Raw genomic sequence first — 18,825 nt, 5'->3', positions numbered from 1 at the left:
CCCTACCCCATCCTCAGGCTCAGACGAGGATCTTGAGCTTCGCACACTTCAAGCTCCTCCTTTCTGCCGTGGCACAAGAACTTCCAAAAAGATACGTTCCAGGCTGTCTGCAGCAGCATCCCGTCCAGCAGTTGGTCCCCCTTTCAGCACCCCAGAAGGACAGAATCTGGGGAGCCTAGGGTCTTTCTTCTCTATCCCTCTTCTCTGAGCGAAGAGGCCAGAGAGGAAGCTGCCAGCTCTTGTCCAGACAGATCAAGACTTGGACATGCGAGCAGATGGCTGGGGGTTATATTACACTACCACAAACCCATGCAGGACCAGCTGAACTGGGACCATATGAGCTGTGTGCTGCCCTCCCTCCCAGTCCACAGCTTTGCCTGATTACCTGCTGGTATGTGCTCAGAGATGTCCTGAGCTCTGCCAGGAAGAAGCAGGCACATTCATGAACTGGGCTCCCATGTGCTAGATTGGGTGAAGAAACTGGGAGGTTTGGACTCATAGGCTTGAGAGCTGGAATTGGGCCAAGCTTGAAGCAAGATTGTCATGCTGATGTGCAGGTGCCACCTCATGATGTGCTGAGGAATGGGGACACTGGTTCTCAACTGTGCTGGATGAGTTAGCACTTGCTGTAATTTCTGCCTGGATAATGCGAGGGGAGCAGATGGGTGGATGGTAGAGGACTGTGGGGACTGGAGATGAGTGCATCTGCAATGTATGGTGTCCTTTCATGGTTTCTGGGCAGAGGGAATTGCCACAGGGTGTGCCTCCTTGTGTGCAGGGCTAGCTGATGGCGTGAAGCCTCTCCTGCCCCAGTGCCCATTTCAGTGCTGCCTGTCTGAAGATGCTCCATGACCATGCAGCCTGGGCATGGATGGGGCACACATATGCCCTGGAAGTCAGCTCCAGTGACCGTCCCTGATGTCCTAGAGACATAAGTAACCATTCCAGAGGTGTAGGTGTCTGCTAGGTGCAGGGCATTGTGGGGCAATGAGGCTGTTCAGCACCAGCCTATTTGCCTTGTGTGGGACTTGTCCTGTGAAGTCTCCTGCTCAGTGGCTTTGCTCTGGCTGGCTTGGCGTGTGTCCGGGCTCTGGCTGACGTGCTGTGGGCATGGCCCTGTCTGAAGTGCAGGCTTGTTGTGTGTTTACCCTGGCCAGCCTGAGGTGTACAGGAAACCAGAGAGCTCTGCTCCCTGGCTGTCACTTTATTTATTATGGTCACAGCTTGGGCTGCCCACACTGTGAAATGAAGGTAGCAAAACCCCTAAGTGCTGCAGCGCAGTTCCCGCCCTGCCAGCCCTGCTCTGCTCTGATTCGTATTGCTATCCTGGAGCTGGGAGCAGTCCTGTCTTGGAGCGAGATGGCAGGATGCTTGGTGCCATGCAGTTATCATAGTGTCTGAGAGAAGGGTGGCTTGTCCCAGAAGTGTCCAGGCGCACCATGCCAGAATAAATTGCTGATGGATGCCCAGCCCAATGGCATGACACAGTCACTACCTGCACTAACACCTGGATGTCCCAGTCTGGTTACATCTTCCCTGGCTCTTCCCTCCTGTTCTTCAAAACAGTAGTGCATCTAGTCCATAGCTGCATCTCTGCTCCAGGGATTTTCATCCATCTCTGTCACCCCTGTCACCCCCAAAGGAACACTGACCAGCTGCCACTGGGGAACACTGCTCAGCTTCCACTGCAATATGCAGAGACTGGACTCACTCACTCTTTGGGCTTTCAGGACCAAAGATGTTTGTTGTCTGTGGCCAGCAGCTCCACACAGCCTGCTCCGTCCCTGCTGGATGGTCCTCCTCCTAGAGAGGACACCATGGTGGTGGTGGTGGTGGCTTGAAGGGTGGAGTTTAAGGTTGGGAGGCTGTTGATGACCGGGAATCTCTCTGTGTGGGGCTGGGAACAGGTGCCTGAATGGGGACTTGAGCCATCCCAGGTGCTCCCACCACTGTGCGCTGCAAGGACCCGGGAGGCACCATGTGAAACACTGCATGCTGTGAGGCATGGGCAAACTCACAGCTGAAGGGTGAAGCAGAGACAGGCAACATTATACACGTGGCTATTTATAGGAACTGCTCTTCTGCCAGAACCTGACTGGCAGCAGCAAGGGCTGGGCTGGCATTTAGGGAGCTCAGTCCAAAATCACCAGCCAGCAACCTGGGGACATGAAACAAAACCTCCCAGTGCTCAGAGGGCTCCTGGTCCCCACAGAGTCACATGGCTTGCTGGATTGCATTGCTATTAAAGGGAGAAAATGCTAGTGAGCTGATAAACAGGAGAAGGTGAGCCAGCTCCTGAAACCTTGGGCAATTTGGCAGCCCTCCTCGCACAACAGGCAGCCAAGTGCTGGAGCCTATTGAACAGGACAAAGCGCTTGGTCTGAAATGGTTGGCTTGAGTCACAGAGAGTGAAGGGGAAAGAGAGCTGCTTCTTAAGGTGGATTTTAAGAGCTTGATATTAGTTTTGTTGTATTTAGGCATCTTAAGTTTGTGTGGTTTTCACCAAAAGAAAGTCCAGGCAGAGATTCACTGAAGCACCATAGCAATATTTGAGTCTCACTTTCTGAAGACATTAAATTTATAGGGTGAGATAGCGAGCAAAAGCCAACCAACCAACGAAAACCAACCCAAAGATGTGGAACATGAGATTTTACTTACAAAGGAAAAACAGGAATGTTCTGGGGGGTGGATTTCTCTTCTGGCTCTAGGTAGCATCTCCTTGGTGCCAGCCCTCAGCATCTGGATGCTGCCCATGGAGCCGCCTCCTGGGCACTGCACAAGGAGACCTTGCCCACTGACAAGGCTTGGCTGCTTCCTGAAGCTATTAGTGACTGACTACAGGCTGGCTTTTTGTTGTTCAGACCCAGAGATATAACACTCACATTCTTACTCCTCAGTCTCACAGTAGAATAACTGTTCTTGTACCCAGTAAATCTTAGCAGAGCTGAGATGCTGCTGTTCCTGAGACTCCCAACTTTTCTGGATGCAGATATTTCTGCTATGCCTATTGGACCAGCTCTGCTAATTGCCCTGGTGCTGCTTCTGTGCATTGGGATGTTGACCCCCCATGTGCAAAATTATAGGGGAGCCAATCCTGGGACCTGCTGCTGGCTGTGAATCAGGGCAGGATGGGGTCTCTTCTTGAGCACATGCTCCTGGACACTGCTCCTCATTGTGGCCCACATGGGATAGGAAAAATCTTTATGCTAATGTGGAAAGTCCCACTGCTCCTGCCCCCATAAGCCCAGGTCCATCCATGCCTTGGCACTCTGGGTGATGCTGCAGCATGGAGCAGAGCTGGGAAATAGGGGCAAGATAGGGAAACTCAGAGCCCAGTGCTCAAAGCCCTCCATCCTGCTCCATCACATAGTGGTTTTGCTGGAGGGGCTTTACCCTGGGGATGGGCATGGGCCCGATGTGTGCACATCCCGGGGGCAGCAGCAGCCCCCAGGCTGGACCACGACGTGCTCATCTAGGGCTGGGCGGCTGCGGGGGAGCAGGGGCAGTCCCCGCCGAGGCCCGGGATGCAGGCAGCCTTCCCGGCTCTGCTACTCGGGCCGCGGCTGCCCTCTCCCGGCTGCCGACAAGGTCTGAGCTTCTCTTCCCGCCGGCATCTGCCTCCTCTGAGCTCCCAGACTGCTGCAGACCTGACGCTCGCACCCCTCTGACCCTTTCCCTGCTCCACAGCACCCAGCAACTCCAACCTATCGAACTGGAACTTCCGTGTCCCCACTTTCACTGCCGAGAAAGTCATGGCAGGAGTTGACACATCAGGCTTCGAATCGTTGCTCCTTCCCCCTTGATGACAAAGAGCACTGAGGTGTCATAGAACATAGAGCATAGAGCATAGAACATAGACCCAGGGGTGTCATAGAACCTCTGAATGGCTTGGGTTGAAAAAGACTTTAAAGATTGCTTTACTCCAACCCCCCTGCCCTGGGCAGGTATGCTTTTCACTAGACCAGAGGGTCAAAACACGTCCAGGGATGGGGCATTTACTTCTTCCCTGGGCCACCTATTCCAGTGCCTCACCACCCTCACAGCAAAGATATTCTTTGTAACATCTAACACAAATCTCTCCTCTTTTAGTTTAAAGTCATTCACCCTTGTCCTATCACTGTCTCCCTCTGTGAAAAGTCCCTCTTTTTATAAGCCAAGCCCCTTTTAAGTAGCAGTTTCATGGTGGTTTGTTCTACAGCAGGTGACAGGTACATCTCTCCTCCATGCTCCACATCTCCTGGGTCCCTGCTCAGGGCCTTTACCCATTGCAGTGGGACCCTGAAACAGTGAGAGCTTTGGGGATATCTGTTAGGAGATTTTCCTCTGAGTGAAAAAAATACTCTGAGAAGTCAAAGCTTTGGAAGGAAAAAAGTCAGGAGAACTGCAGTGGGAAGGGCAGTGGTACTGTGTGGGCTGTCAGGCATGAAGCTCTTGTCCCAGACAGAACAGGAACATGCTTGGGTTCAGGGACAGGCAGAGAGCACAGCGGATGTCTGTGAGACAGATATTTCCTGAGGTGGGCCAAGCCATGCCCCATCCCCATTCAAGATTCTACCATGGTTTTGAACTTTGCATCCTCCAAGGATGCAGCAGCTTTCCGATATGGAAAAAGGCAAAAGCATCCAGTTTGACAATTTTTTCCTGAGCTGCTGCTGCTCCATTTGACTCTAAGCAAGGTGGGGCACCTGTGAGAGAAGGAGCAGCACAATCCAGGTCATCTGTCTCTATGGCAAGGGTCACAAGAGGATGGACCTTGAGGTTAGAGGCACCATGAAAAATGAGGATCTTAATATTTAATGGCAAGGATCCCTTGAGCAAGGACAGGTCTAGATGGAGAACAGCCCAAGCATACAGAAAGGGAGGGAGGAACAGCCACTCCTGCACCAGGAAGAGATGCTGTGGGCTGGGGATTTGTGTGAGACATCAGGGAAATCTGATGTTTCACTGTGCATCACTGGATTTGTACCTGCTCCCTGTGAGAAATGACACCTGTGGAGCAGTGGGTGCAATTTGGAGTTGCAGGAGCGGCATGGCAGGGGTGTACACGGGGACGAGGGGAGCAGTAGGGAACGTGAAGAGGTCTGTGGCCAGAAAAGAGGGATTTATGCTTTGTGTAATAAAACCACTATTTCAATTAAGTCCCCGGAATTCGTTGTCTGGATGGGTTATATGGGTTTATTGCTGGAAGCTGGTCTGGGCCTCTTTCTTGGAATCAGTGTGAGAGGGTGGTGTGGGACAGGGGGAAACATTGCCCCCTGTGGGACGTCTCTGTCCCTCCTGAGGGGCAGCGTGAGCTGATCCAGTGCAGAGCAGCTGATGCAGCTCCCAGGCAGCGTCACCAACGCGGTGGTCCCCGCAGACGTTTCTCTCACCAGCGGGGCGGCGGCACGTGTTAGTAAATCCGTGGCTGTCTGTCCTGCAGGCTTTGTGGTATCCGAACAGCAGAGCCTGGATCCATGGGTGCATCTGGTTGATTGGGAGCGGCCTTGCTGCGCGCCCCGCACAGCCGTGCGAGGGCAGCACAGACCGCTGACACACAGCAGCAGCAGCAGCGGCAGCAGGAGCAGGAACAGACCAGAGCCTGCACACCTGCTTGCTGACAATTCTCTGCACAGGTCCCTCTGGGGACCCCTGCCCGGTGCTCCCTCTCCAGCTCTCTCGGGTTGAGTGGAGCTGCTGCAATTTCTTGCTGCTGGCTCAGGAAACATATTATCTCCTTTCCCCGTGGTGGATGAGATTCAGTGACCATCCTGGGTGGGTGCACAGGGCTCCAGCTGTATGTCACTTTCCTCGGGCTGTGTGAATTGTGCTTGTTCACTGAGAAAAACAGGTTGAAAATGGCGAAGAGACATGAGAAAAGTTGAAAAGAAAGTCAACTTTTTGGGAGCTGTGTGGGAAGCCCTGCTCACCCAGAATTTTCCCTGTGCACCAGCAGGCCAACTCTCTGCATGACACTGGGGACAGAGACTGGAACTGTGTCTGTGCTAGAAGCGTTTCCATGTTGGAAAAAACTTGGGGGGGTTGGGAGTTGGGATCTGTCCAGGCTCAGTACCCCCAAAGATCCCTGTGAAGCCCAGGATGACAGAAGCCTCTCCAGTGTGACAGGAGACCAGCATTGCTCTGACAAGGGATGGGGAAAGAAGCTGGCGAAGGTGACAGGGCAGAGGGTGTGTGGGCTGTGAGCTGTCAGAGGGAGCAGCAGGGATTCAGGAGGGTGAGCAGGTAGGAATTTGTGCAGGATCCTGTTGCTGATCTGGCAGATATTCCTCCTTGAAGACGCTGTTCATTAAAGATGGGAAGGCACAGGGGATTTTCCTATATTTCCAAGCTCCAGACAGTGTCTGAAGGACTTTCCTCACAGGAAAAAGATCTCTGGTGGACACTGGAACTGGACTAACTGTATTTCTGGGAAGTGAGCCAGGACTGTGTGAGGATACCTCTCAGGACTATCCCCCTGCTCAGCCCAGCTCAATCAGCACCCAAAAGGGACTGACTCTGATCTCTATGTTTGCCAAGGAACACCAAACAGACACTAAGGCACTAAATTTGGGCATTGGGCAACAATTACCTCAAAACATTTGAGAAAGACCCATCCTCCCCACTGTAACAGCAGGCAAAAGCACCGGAGGGCTGTCCTATTCAAGAGCCCACAGAAAAGTGTGGATGTTCAATCCCTGGAAGTGTCCAATGCCAGTTTGGACAGGGCTTTGAGTAACCTGGTCCAGTGGAAGGTGTCCCCACCCATGGAAGATGCTCCTGCCCATGGCAGTGGGATTGGAATAAGAAGAACTTCAAGGCCTCTCCCAACCCAAATGATTCTATGATTGCATGATTCTATGCCAAGTACAGAGAAGGTTGTTTCATTTTTGGAGGAGCTAGCACATCCAGAGATCATCTACCCATCAGCTTCAGCTAACCTTGATACCTGCTTGGGTTTTAAAGTTGTGTAGAATCGCGGCATCTCCTCCCTGGATTCGACCTTCCTTCCTTTATGGCTTCTGGAAACATTCCCACTCTTCAGAAAAAGTGCTCTTGGGAATACGAGGTACCTGAAGAAATGGGCCTCCGTGAATCTAAACACTTCTGCAAAGCAAATGCCAGCCCATGGAACACGGAGTGCAGATGGAGAGTCACAGGCCTTCCCGCTGGGATGTGCCACGGTAATTACACAGCAGGTCCCGCCCCAGCTGTTGGACCAAACCCAAGCACCTCCCACTTGGGCTCAGGGACGAGGCTCAGGGACAGGGCACAGGATAAATCTGAGAACTGCCAGCTCCAGAAAGCCAGGACTGCTCCTACAAACGGCTTTGGATGGGTGAGCTGGGCCCAACAACAGACCCGTGTTTTCACCGGGATCTGGAAGGGGCTGCTGTGGGGTCCCATGTCTCAATTCCCTTCCCCTCCTCTGCTCCTTGACTTTTCTCAGTGCCCTGCTCCACTGCAGGGTAAAGTGGCACTCCATCATGCAAATTTCTTCCCTGAGGGAGTCCAAGACAGTGGAGAAATAGATATTTGCTACTGCCCATGTTTTTAAGCCATAGCCCTGTCCATGCTAAAAGCTCCAAGGTGACATACGTGCAGGTTTCCCTGCATGAGCAAGTGGTTGGTCATCACAACAACCCCAGTAAGGCCAGGGCCAATACTCTTCTCTCAGGTATCTTGCTGCCTGGCACAGCCTGAGTACATGGCTCATCCCTAGGGCTTGCCATACACCTTTCAAAGGACCTCAACCCGATGAAAACAGTTCCTGCCAAGCAGGTATGCTCATAACTCTGGCATGTTTGAGGCTGGGGAATCCATGGCCTCCCCTGATTTCCCCTTCCAGGCAATTTGCAGATCATGATGACACCCAGGATAGTTTATTCTCGGCCATCTGATGCTTTCTCGCCTGAATATGCTCCCACGACTGGGGAGTGCTCAGCAAAACACACTTCTGGAGGAGAGTCCCCCAAGACTGCAAGAGTCCATGGGATTTATCTCTGCAACTTATAAAAAGTTTTACTACAAATCTTCAGGCCCAAGCGAGCCAAGAGCTTGCTCCATAAATTACTACCAAGCTGGGGATTAGGAGCACTAAAACAGACGTACTTCACAGCTAAAAATAAGGCACGGCACAAGCTTGAAGATTTGTTCTGCCTGGAAGTTTTATTGCACCCAAACTGTATGAGATAATGTGCAAGAAAGAACCGCTTAGCGGATCCATCTGCTTTTGGACACATTCGCCTGCGCAATCACTCTGGAAAGAGGCAATGAATCCGTGAAAGAAAGTGGAATTAGGCAGTGTTACCCAGTGCAGTAAAACTTTCTCCACACAAAAGAGAACGGCTGCCCTATCCCCTCCCAGCTCTGCTCTTACTGTGGCCCTGGGGATGGCATCCCTGGTGCTCTGAAGACCCCAAACTTAGGCAGTGTTTGGGGGTGCTGATAAAGTAGTGAGCCCCACCACTGCTGGTGCCAGGTTGCTCTTGCAGGATTCTTGTCATCCCAGGGGGCCCTCGTGCACAGTCCTAGCCTGGGTTTGGTATCTGAGCCCATCCAAGGGCCCATGGACAGTAGGTCCCTTCCCTGGTTGGGAATGGATGCAGGAGCTGTTGAGTCCAGCCTCGGTCAGGACTGGGATTCCTCTCATCTGTCCACAGGCACGTCTCCACCCTGCTTAGGTTGGGCTGCCTTAGCCCATGGATGTGAACAGGCTTTGAGAAAGTATTTCTCTCCTGCTAAGGCTTGGCTGTACGTCCAGTGGTGCCCATCTTTCTTCTGGCTGGGTGACTGAGTGTAACCCTGCCAGTTTCCATCCTGCAGGCACAAAAAAATATAGTTAAAAAATTTTAGTACATGCAAAATTTGTAATGTAATGCAAGAATGGTAATGTATGCAAAATTAGTCACAGAATTACAGGGTGGCTGAGGTTCACAGGGACCTCAGGAGCTCATCTTTGCTCAAGCAGGGCCAACTAGAGCTGTTTGACCAGGACCACATCCAGGAGGCTTTTGTATAACTCCAGAGATGGTGAATCCACAATCAAATTGGTCAACCTGCTCCTGTAGTTGGTCACCTGCAAAATAAAAGAGTGTTTTCTGTGTTCCAGTTTGTGGCCATTGCCTGTTGTGCTGTAACTGGACTCTTTGCACCCTTTGCTCAGGCATTTATGAAATAAATAAATACGATAAATACATTGACCAAATCCCCCTGATCCTCCTCTTCTCCAGGCTGAACAATCCTAGCTCTCCCAGCCTTTCCTCGCAGAAGACATGATCCGATCACTTCATCATCCTTGTGGCCCTTTGTTGGACTCTTTCCAGTATATCTACGTCTGTCTTGTACTGGGATTCCAGGACCGGACACAGGATTCCAGATGTGTCCTCATCAGTGCTGAATAGAGGACAAGGAATTTCTCCCTTCACCTGCTGGCAGCACTTTCTACAATGCAACTTAAAATAACTCCTTTGCAACAAGGGCACTCCTGGCTCATGTTCATCTAGGTGTCTACAGGGATCTCCAGGTCCTTGTCTGCCAAACTGCTTTCCATCTGAGTGGCTCCCAGCGTCTATTGGTGCATGGGGGTGTTCCTTCCAGCATGCAGGACTTTGCACTTCAACAACCTCAGAGGGACCCGGGGACATGGCTGAGACCGCAGTTTGGTAGTAAGGGCCAGGCTAGTTAATATCTGGGGCCATGACTGCAGCAGCTTTTGAGGAGCCTTGAACATGCCCTGACAGGAGTTACCCGTCTCAGAATCACTTTCTCTGGGATATGAACAAGGGCATGGGGGAAGGCAAACACTGAAACAGCCAGGGGATATGTGGCTTGACTGAACTGGGAATCACAGCTTCGCTGCTAACCTGTCCCTTGTCTGGGACAGAGACAGACCCATCCTGTCACTCTGCTGTGTGATGTGAGTTACCAGCTTTGCTGGAACCAGAGCTCAAGAAATGTGGCACTGTTGGACTTGAGCTGGGGCTGTGCTGACCCTCAGTATGAAGGGACCCAAACACTGATCTGTGGTGACCCTCTTAGTCACATCACCAGGATACAAGCATGCATTTAACATACAACGCCATGTGCATCCTCACCACACATCTGAATGCCTCATGCCATAGGGCAGAGGAATAGGATAAGCCACCCTGCTCTGGAAACCATCTGTGTGTGTGTGTGCAGGGATGGAGAAAGGCAGGAAAAGGTTTGCTTGGAGAAATTCAGCAGCAAATGAAACCACAGCCACATCCCCTCAAGAAAGCTGCCAAGTCCTGTCAGCTCCTGGAGGCTGTGAGCTCCTCCTGCATGAAAACCCTAGAGCAGCAGGAGGAAGACAGGTCTCCTACAGTGGCCCAGAGACTGCCACTGTAGCCCCCAGCCCCACACCAGCACTCAACCAGCTACCTGGACCCCCGGCATTTGCTACTGCTCTGGGGATCTGCAGCCTCAGGTGTGCCCAGGTGCTCTTCAGGGCCACCACGAAAGGGCCAGCCATGGGAATGTACCCCGCACTGAGACCAAGCTGTGGTGTGCGGTGAAGCCATCTGTTTCCATCCTGCAGCTGCTGTCCTTCCCATTGCAATTTACTCGGCCTGCTATAATTTATTCATCCCAGGATGCAGCTTGTACATCTGCAGTATCATTACTGGAGACACCATTAGCTTTAAAATTTTATAAACCTCTGTGCAGGTGATAAGTTGAAAAGTTAAAGAGGGTAATTGTGGCAGGAAAAAGGGGGTATTTGCTCCGTGTTCATCTCACACCAGAGATCCAGGCTTGGGGGGGGGGGCTTTGGAGGGAGATCAGCAGGCTGGTGTGAGTAAACTGCTACCAGCTCCCAGCCAGCTCACCCAGCTGCAAATCCTTCCCCACTGGATTCATGCCCTGGGCAAGGGACCTACAGGCAATTCCATGCATTTCTCCCTCTTGCCTCCTCAGCTGCATCATTTCCTCAAGCCAATGACAAGAGGGGCTGGACATCCAGATGTTTGCATCTGAATGTGTTGCTCATGTTTCCATGATGAACTTGACAAGGGACTGGCAAGTGTTAGGGCAATCCTGAATCATCTGCCAGCTGTCTGGTAGTTTGGATGATTCAGGACTCTACAGGGAACTGGAAGAGTCTCCATCATGTAGACACTTACCACTTGGAGCATGCTTGGGTCTCCCAAGCTGCATCTCCTGCCTGCAGTTCCCTCCTACCTTTCTGCTTCCTGACCAGAGCACCCAGGTTCATGTGCCCTCACTAAGAATCACAGCAATTAAGTCATACTGGAGAATTTTCCTAGACAGTTTCCATGGCCTGAGTGCAGGCATGCACCAAAGGTTTGTCAGGAAAGTGGGCATGGGAGCCTTAACCAGAGGCCTTGCACCCTTTGCAATGAATTAAGAGCATGCTGATTGCTCCTGACAGCTGGAGGTCTACATGACAGCTGAGACAGGGGAAAAATCCCCTCTCCCCAAGGCCAAGGGAGATGCGTGTAAAAGGATGATTTACAGGCTGCTCATAGGGAGTGGAGAGCTAGGAGGCTGCAGGGACCAGGGTCAGTGCCAAGCAGGTTGGGGCATGAAGGAGTGAGAGGTGATGGGAAGGAGTGAGGGATAGTGAGACCAGGGAGGGGAGCAGAAGAGACAAGGTCCCAAAGGAGACTTGCAATCTGCTGACAGCTTTCTCTCTCCATGTTGCAGGTGAGAGCATCTCAAATCCCCTCTCATTCCTGGTGTACCTCCACTCTTGCTCAGTCTCCTGCAGCCTGGGAGCTTGGACATTGTTGCCTGTCCCTAGGATATGGTCATGGCACAGGCAGCTGTGAGTGCTGCGGACAGGCTGATTGCGGGTCTTGGTGGGATGAGTTTGTCCCGTCTTGAACATTCTTTTTTATGTTGGCTAGTGAAAGCAGGCTGTGGCTGGGCAATCTGACTTCCTCCTGTCCTTTCTGTGCACATAATCAGTCCCTTATACACAGCACCACTTTGCCTTCTGCGGGTCACTGGTCTGCAAGGTGGGTTCATCACACACTCTGCATCTGCATTATCCAAGCCCTAAGCCCTCACGTGAGCTTTGCCAGTAGTCGATGGCAGTCCAGTTTCAAGCTTCAGGAGGCATTTCCCTCTCCACCCCGCAAGCATCCTGTGCGTCCTTCCAGAGCCACATTTCCCAGGATGCTCCAGCACCTAGTCTGGAAGGATGCAATATCTGAATGCTCAGCTGAAGGGAATTCAAAAACCTTTGAGCAACAGGAGGGTAATGAATCATGGAGAAGTCTGGAAGATATATCAGCCCAGTCAGCTGAGACTGACCAGTTCCCAGCCTGGCTTGCTCTGCTGACATAGCCAGATTGTCCTTTCCTTACCCAGGGGACACCTACACACACATAATTTTCCTGCTCCCTATCCTTTTTCACTGTGATTTTCTGTCTCTGGTTTATTGTGGGAAATTAAATTGATATAGGACTGAGAAGCCTAAAATTGCCTTAAGTGAGAGGACAGGCTTATTCTGCTGCATGCCTCAGGTAGCCATGATCTGAAGGGGTGATTTTGCCCCAGGGCAGAGTGGTCATTTTCTTTTTGGGGTGTCACACCATGGACTGCAAGCATCATCGTTCCCACATTTACAGACCCTGTAATGCCACTGTTGATGCCAAAACAGCTCAGCCTTCCCATCAGGTCTCACTCTGTTTCATGGGTCACAGCAAGGGCCGCCTTCTGGTTTTCCCCACAAAGCTCTGGCTCCTTGGGAACAAAACGGGAACTCCTAGCAATGCCTGGACATCTTCTGCAGAGCATAGTCCTTTACAATAGGCCTTTGCATAGACTTTACAACCCTCAGCAACCTTGAGGGTTCTTGACTTGGCTCCAAGCATCCTACTGAGCTAGGACAGAAAAGACAGCCCTGCACAACAATTTCTTCTGGAGTGTGAAGACAAAGCAAGACTGCACTCAATGGCCAATTTTGCCAGCCAAAGCTAGCTCCTTGCTATTCTGCTGCACTGGCTTTCTTCCCCCCATGCTGCACAACTTCCAGCCACTGATATGCCAGGATAAAGTCTTCTCTAACTGTTCCTGACTTCAGCATGCTGCCAGGTAAACAGCGTGGAAATTAGTGGAGACAAGTAAATAATTTGTAAACAATCATTTATTCATTAGTTTCCCCTCCTTTCCCTGTGCAAGCAGATTGCGAGGTGCCTCAGAAGCGCTTGCAGTTTGGAGAGAGTTCTCTTGTAAGGCATTTCCCACTCCCCATGAATAACTTATGAACAGATCAGAGTGAATATTAAAGGCCTGAAAATCCAGAGACTTTTGGCTGCTGAGCTCAGTAAGTAGTACTCCAGCTCCTTGAATAGATAAGATATCCAACGAAACAGCACTAAGTGATTCACTGTGCTGTAATTAAAGGGTGCTCACATTTGTTAGTCAATGGGCTGCCTGTCAGGTAGGAAAAAGTAGCCATGCATCAAGGGGATGGCTGCCTGGGTCTGTGATTGAGACACCAAAAGCTAGCATTTACTTTTGGGGATGATTCATGTCGTACAGTGTTTTTACCAAGCTGTTCATGGGAGGCAAGCACAACCTGGCCAGCTGGACTGGGTTGATGCAGGAGGTTCACAGAAAGAGCTTTCTGGATATCCTCACAAGTCTATAAAATACCCAAGCACCGACACTGAGGGTTTGAGCCCCAAAACCATGGAGAGCATGAAGATGCACTGACTTCAAAGAGTCCAAAGGCAGTTTTGCACTTGGCTTCAGTCAGGTTCTCTGTGACGGGCATTTATCCACTTTCGAGCCAAGCCACCTGCTTTGTGTTATTTTTTTTTCCAAAAGATGATTATAATTCACTCAGAGAAAGATTCCCAGCCCCCTGCTTGGCTCCTGAGACAAGGATTCTTATCAGTGCTACATGAAATAGGGGGAGGTAGGTTATGGGCTGAAATCCCTGTCGCTTTTGCAAAACTCCCTGTCAACCCTGCACATGATGTTCCCCACGCCCCAGACCCAGCAGGACGCACTGCTCAGGGTGGTGCTTGTAGGACTGGGGGCTATGTCCATTCTAGGTGTCTTTCCCAGTGTAGGTCTTAAGTATGTCCCAGTGTTGGAGGAACCACATGGCTGGGGACATCACCAGAACCCTGCCTTGAGGCATTTGGCACAGCATCTTTCCTGCCACCTGGCTGAGACACCAGGAGGAGTAGAGACTAGATGATCTCCCATTTATTTCATTCTAGTGGCTAGGAGATCCTTGATAGGACTTAAACCAGGGGTGAATGTGGGTCACAAAACTCTGGATCCAGGTACTTAAAAACTTGGGGTACACAGGGGATGCTATGGGTACCCCCGCAATGCCATGAGTCTCCTCTGGGCATCCCACGGCATATCTACTGGCATGGTGCAGGTCTTCTCACACCCCTGAGCATCCCCATGGTAGGCTACATGCAGGGAGCCCTGCCAAGAGCACCCTCAGGGCAATGTGGAGGCTCTGGAGCAAACAGGGGCCCATTCCCACCACTGGGATGGACCCAAAGCAGCACACAGCTTGAGGCCGGCCCCAGCTCCCCCTTGCCGGATCCCCCATGCATCTGTAGTCCCTTCCCCTCTCCGGCAGCCCCCTTGCACCTGCACTCCGAGGCGGAGTGGGATTTATCCTGCCCCAGGCGCTCGGTGCGAGGGGTCAGCCCTCATAAACCTCACCGGCACCGGAGCCCGGGCCAGCTGCCTCGCTCGCGCCCACAGGGAGAGCCCCCGCACCCCGGGCGTGTTTTCCTACATGCGCCTAATGCTGTTCCCCAGGCTAGCACCTATCCTGTTGGGTCCAGAGCATGGCATGGTGGCGACATGGTAGGGATGGGGCTGCATGTTTCCAGCCCCAGGCTCCCCTCCCCACACCAAGCACTTTGGGTAACCCCCCGGAACGTGGGAGGCGGCATGAAGTCATTCTGGTCCTCCAGCAAACCCCTCCAGCTGTCTGGAGCCAGTGCAGATTGTGGGACGTGTCTGGTGACTGACGGGGCCTCAAATCCACGTTTATGTGAGATGATATCGAGAGTTTTAATTTTTTTATGAGCGAGGGGTCAGGGGGAGGAGGGGATTCCCAGGGCGGCTCGGAGGGGAGGCGGTGGTGCGTGCATGTGCGTGCGTGAGACACATTTCGTCCCACTGACCCCCAGCTGCAGGAGTCCTGCACAGATAAAACCAGCATCCCATCATCTCGAAGCGTCGGGAACCAGCTGGGGAGGAGATTGGACAATGGCAGCTAGCAGCCTCCCTGGAACAGGAATGTGGCATCAGGGCTCACAGTTGGCTCTCTGGATCACACTCTCTGCTCAGTCTCTCCTGCACATCACCAAAGTCCCCTCTAGTCCCTCCCCTCGGGGTTACTCCAGGCTCAGGCCCTTCCTTGGTAGATGAGTCCCTGGAAAACTTTGTTGAGCTGGTGTCCTCCTTTCCCAAAGGAGAGGCCACTCAATGAAGCACCTCAGCATGACTTCTCCAACATCCAGAGTCTGGTGAGATGCTGTGTTAGCTTTCAAACCCTACTGATATTCCTGGAGAAGCTGCTATCCTGCCCTGCAGCCTCATGGGCAGCATTTGCTGCATGCTGGTGGTTTCCACAAGGATAGCCTGCCTGCAGATTGCTCTGCCCTGGTTTAATCCTAGCAAACCTTAGCTCCTAGCCCTGCATAGAACCCCATGATTGAGGAGCAGGTCAGAGTCACCAGTGCTTTGCAACTGGCCAGAAAACTGCCTGGTCTGTTGTCAGGCAAGGGCAAGGCAAAAAGTGAGCCAAGGTGAAGCCTTGACATCTGTTCCCAAGTGCACCTATGCTGTGTGGGATCCTGCTGGGAAAGGTCTTGGAGCAACCAGAAAATCATGGAAGAAGAAGGTACCTGCCAGCTGCACATCCAGGGTCAGTGGGTGAGCCTGTTCCCGGAGCTACCTCAGGGGACTTCCAAAGGTGGGGAGCTGGGAGCTATATGCCAGCAATGTCCCATGGCCAAGGCTGCAAGGTGACCATGAAGGTCACACACTGCCATCCTTGACTGCAGGGTGGGGACTTCCAGGTGGTGCCTGGCTTTTTTAGTGGGAAGATCCTGTCTCTGCTTCCCATGGACAGTGAGGATGGAGGAACCTCTCCTCAAACTGGCCAGAGTGCCTGTGCGCAGTGACTCTCACACGGAAAGGAGGAGGGGGGCCGAGGCCTCTTTGTAACCCAATCTCGTCTGCATGGGCCCCTTTGTTGTTATTACATTTATTTATTGATCCCCCTTGGGAAAACCTTAGCGGCGCTGGACTTGCCGGGGCTTTATTAATGGGGGTAGGGAGTGAGGGGAGGGAAGGGGGGCTGAACAGAGCACTTCAACCATCTGTTCCCACCAAAGGGATGGAGCAACAATAGCCATGTTTATAAAACTTCTCTGCAACTCATTGTGTTTGCGAAAGGACAGCTTCCACATCAAAGGCTGTTTCCGCTCCCACTGCTCAGGGGCCCCTCCATCCTCCAGCATCCTGCAAGGATTGCCCTGTCCTGGTCCCTTCTCCCCACAGCTCCAGGCACATGGTGAGGTGATAAGTGGCATCACCCACAGAGGGACCACCACGGCTGGGGACACCCCAGCCAAAGGGTCTGTGCATCAACCTGGTCATGTCTGGTGGTCCAGGGGGACTTTCCAAGGGGAGGTTTCTCCTGGAAGCAATAAAACTCTACCATAAGGCATTGAAAAGTGTTTACTGAACGCTGGTGATGGGAACACCAATATGCCCAGTGCTGGAGACCTGACCCCAGGCTGGTTTCATTCAGTCCACTGGAACAGCAATGTTCGTGAAGCTGCTTTGGTTTTGCTCAAATTTCAGATGTGGAAAAAAAATAAAGGAAGAAAAACAAAATGAAAGAAGCAGGGTTTGGCCACGTCAAAGCTGGCTGATAGGGTCCTTCATAATGAAACAACTGTGCTTGGCTTTGCTTGAGGCTTGTATTAGATTATCTGTTACAATCAGACATGAAATAAAGACCATTAAATAGCAATGAAATATTTTGACTGAACCAATATGTTGTTTTTTTTCTTCCCAAACTGATCTTTATGGACAAGATGAGGGTTTAGTTCTGGTTCAGATCAAAGCCAAATGCTTTCCTGGGGAGTTGTGAGCCACCTCCTGACCATGACCCTGTCCTGCAGCTGTGGGATGGGCTGCTCTGAGGTGAGTCCGCAGGCTGGAGGTTTAGGACATACCCAGGCTGTCACACATCCCCAGCATGACTCTAAATAATAGCATGTCACCTCTTTGGACTGCATGTCCTTCCCCATTTGCTGCTGCTTTATGGCAGCGATTGTCTCCATGGGGTGCTTCATACATGGGTTGGTAACTCTGCTGGGATTAGTGCCCACTGGATGTCAGGAACAGAGACACTTTCTCTAGGATTTACAAACATCTCAGTCCAGCTTTGGACAAAACTGAGACCTCTAGAGGATGCTGCCACTTTGTCTTGCATGGCTTCTCTCTGCACCATCTGCTTGTGCAAGGACCTGATTTCCAGCCGACAGGAGAGGCGTCCTGACAGCAGTCTGGTGGCTGGGCAGGGAACAGGCTGTCTCACACCTTTCAACTACCCCTTCCACAATGGAAGGGGAAGGCCTTCCCAGAGACTCTATGATGCCTTCTTGGGAAGCAGTCCAAGTCCCTGTTGGCTGTGTCCCGTTGGCCTGTCCTCCTCCAGGCTGCTGGAGGAGACCTGAGTACGGGCCCTGATTGGTTTTGGCAGGGGGGTAGGGAGCATGCTGCTCTCTCCCAGCACTTAGCAGCTTCCCCGGGAACCAAGCAGGAAAGAAGGAGAGGAGCCCAGACTTGTGGGAGACACTCATTTCATGCCTAAGCCACTACTCCGCTGCTCAGCCACATGGCTCCATTAAGTCCCCTCCTGGCTGTCTTCTTTCCATCAATCACCCCGTCTCTGCGAGCAGCCCAGACACCGGATCTGAGTTATAAATAAGACAATCAATCAGCAATGCTATTAGATAAACAGAGTGGCAGAAGCCAAATTAATGCTTGGCTTTTTCTTGAAAGGGAGGGAAAAAAGAGTCAATTGCTTATTAGAGGACCCTGGTGTGGTCTGGTCTCCCTGCTGCAGCTGAGCCGGGTGGGCTGTGCTTAGCTGCTTGTCTGCATGCAGGGAGGTTTGGGATGCTGTGAGCAGATAATTCATGTGGGTCACCCTGGCCAGAGCAGTCAGGGCACCGGGGCAGACTGGAGGTGAACAGGGAGGTCGCAGCACTGGGACAGTAATGAGGAGCCGAGAAGGCAGTGGTGGGAGCTGCCCATCTGGAGGTTGAGGAGTTTTCAGGGCTGGCCTTGTGGGGAAGGAGGGTGTGAGTTTGCAGGTGGAGGTGTCTGGGGACCAGGGACACAGTGCCAGGATGAATGCTGAACCAGTCAGGACAGACATGAGGAAGAAGAGAATCACTGCTAGGAGGCTCTTCAAATAACAGACGGTTTCTTCTGGAGATGCATCAAGTCCTTATCTGGAGGCACCAAGGAATAAGATGGTCCAGGACTGTCATTTGTGGTCTGCTGTGGCCATCTGTCACCTCTTGTTGCTACAAACCTCTGCCCTACAGCATTACAGGGATGCCCAAAGTTGTTTCTACCATCAGGGTCCCCAGCTGAAGCTCTGCTTGCTTCTCTGTGGGGTGGTGGCTGAATCACTAAAAGCTACAGGATAGCAGAGAGGAGCCTTTCCTCAAGGGGGAACCTTGGTGCCTGAGCCATCCCTCCTGCAACTGGGAAAGAGAGACCTGGAAGGATGGCTATAACCTGGAAGGATTGCTATAATATCCTGTGGTTTGGGGTGGGCTCTTGTAT

The sequence above is a fragment of the Pseudopipra pipra genome, chromosome Z (genome assembly GCF_036250125.1).
Source record: "Pseudopipra pipra isolate bDixPip1 chromosome Z, bDixPip1.hap1, whole genome shotgun sequence".
Taxonomy (NCBI): domain Eukaryota; kingdom Metazoa; phylum Chordata; class Aves; order Passeriformes; family Pipridae; genus Pseudopipra; species Pseudopipra pipra.
Note: the sequence above shows the minus strand (reverse complement) of the source record.